The 2,363-nt window shown below is 37.1% G+C and overlaps 1 pseudogene; it reads left to right on the top strand.

The window, feature by feature from the left end:
• The first annotated feature begins 862 nt into the window (after positions 1-862).
• On the top strand, positions 863-1,890 carry LOC120779312 (annotated as a pseudogene).
• The last annotated feature ends 473 nt before the right edge of the window (positions 1,891-2,363 follow it).

Below are 2,363 nucleotides of genomic sequence, written 5' to 3'. Positions count from 1 at the left end.
CAAGTTAGCACATATACAAAATATACAGACAATTTTGTAAGTAAAATCTAATTCAGCAATATTTTGCATTGCTCTAGTAAAATTAAATCAAATAAAATTAAAGTTAGCACATACTTATACAAAATAAAAAAATTAAATCAAATAAAATTAATTTCCAAAAATTGCAATAACAAAAACACATTTCGTCGGCACTATAACAAGCGGAAACCGTGCCGCCGCAATGTGAGCCGTTTCACAACCAAACTGAGGTTCGCACTGGTTTTAGCTTACGTTATGATTATTTGATGTATGGAAATATGTTCTAGCTAGTAAGACACCGCAGCAAAAAAAAGTTAGACTCGAAAGAGCGAAGGAGTTGTTACACTTGCACGAACGTGGCGAATTTCCGAACATTGTGTTTTCTGATGAGAAGAATTTCCCTATTGAGCAATTCATAAACTCTCAAAATGACCGTGTTTACTTGACCGAACGCACGTACGAGAATTTAAGCCTACGAATGGCCACCCGAAGTAATTTCCCATCGCAAGTGATGGTATGGGCTGCCGTGACCGCTGATGGGCGCTCTCCAGTCGTTTTCATCGAGCCTGGTGTCAAAGTAAATGCGACTTATTATCGTGAAAATATTTTGGAAGGTGCTTTAGAGCCGTGGGCACGTAAACACTTCGGCCGGAAAGAATGGACGTTCCAACAAGACTCGGCGCCGTCACATAAAGCGAGAATTAACAAAGAGTGGTTAAAAAATCATGTTCCACGCTTCATTTCGTCGACACAATGGCTTTCGAATTCACCAGACGCAAATCCGATGGACTTTTCCATCTGGTCCATTTTAGAGAGCAAGGTGCGGACTAAAAAATACACCAGTATGGATGCGCTCAAGAAAGCGATTGTACGTGAATGGGCCAAAATACCACAAGCTCACATTCGTGCAGCATGCAACTCGTTTTTTGATCGTTTGAGGGCCATAGTCAAGGCAAAAGGTGGCCATATCGAGCTAAAGTGAATGGATTCTAAATTTTTGATTATTTTCATACATTTTTGTCATTGGAATCAATAAAAATATTATCAAACTAAAAAATTATAGTCGTTTGAATAGGTAACTCTTCGAGTGGGTAACCCTGTAGTTTGTCATCACTATCATATTTGAGAGACAGCTGTCATTCAGGCAATTAAAAGAAGAAAAAGTGTCAAAAGTGATTAGTGTTGGTTAAAAAAAAGTGTCGCTTAAGAAGTATAACTGATAATAATATAATAAAAATGGACATTAGAACCTTTTTTAATAATACTACAAGTACGTAATAGTTGACTTAAGTTATTGCATTACACTTTTTAATGACACATATGATCTTATTGCAGCGAGATTGAAGAGGAGACTGAGCTTAAATGATAGCAGCTCAAGTGAAGAGAGCCACGCGGCAGATATGACGGCGGATGATTGCCATGCCAACGATATTTGCAAATGGGTGGCTTTAGTCGGTATGATGAGTGAGGAGCAGAAAAAAGAACTGTTCGTTAGCTGTTGGAAGCCCGACCAAAATTATAATTTTTCAGCTGATGCAACACACTTGAAAAGAAAATTTAATTGGTCATGGTTAGATTTATACAAACCATGGTTGGTGTACTCGCGCAGGCTAAAGGGCGCTTTTTGTCTTTATTGCGTGCTGTTTAAGCCTCTCAACAAACCTGGCGTAACTTCCTCGTTTGTTGTACGCCCTTTTACAAAATTTAAAAATGTGCATGAGTACTGCAAAGCTCATGCATCAAGCAGTTTGCATAAAGAAGCTACGCAATCAGCAATGTCATTTTTAAATGAAACTCCTGTCGATTTGCAAATACAACGGGGTCATACAAAAAAAATTGAACAAAATAAAAAAATTATTAAATCCATTATAAATACAATCCTGTTTTGTGGAACACATGATCTTCCTCTTCGTGGCAAAACGAATGATGAAGGTAAATCTAACAGATTTATAAAAGTTAAAAACTATATTTCATTATTTCGCTTTTTCAAAGGTGTTCTATATGATCTGCTTATGATGAGAATATCAGTTGGTGATGAGGCATTAAAAAACAATTTGGAGGATGGCAAACAAAACGCAAAGTATACTAGTCCACAAATCCAAAATGAAATTTTGGACATTTCGGCGAAAGTAATTAAAAATTACATCTGCACAGATTGCACAGATGTTAAGAAAGCGTCAGCGTACAGCATTTTAGCAGACGAGACAGCAGACATGGCTGGAAAGGAACAACTTTCGATAGGAATTCGATTTTTTGACAGCAGAAAGAAAATTATCCGTGAAGAATTTATTGGATTTATTGAATTAGATGCAATGGATGCAGCAACAATTGCAGCCAACATCAAA

This window comes from Bactrocera tryoni, unplaced genomic scaffold (assembly GCF_016617805.1).
Source record: "Bactrocera tryoni isolate S06 unplaced genomic scaffold, CSIRO_BtryS06_freeze2 contig_4633, whole genome shotgun sequence".
NCBI lineage: Eukaryota > Metazoa > Arthropoda > Insecta > Diptera > Tephritidae > Bactrocera > Bactrocera tryoni.
The sequence above is the reverse complement of the archived record's forward strand: the minus strand, read 5'-3'. Positions and strand labels throughout refer to the sequence as shown.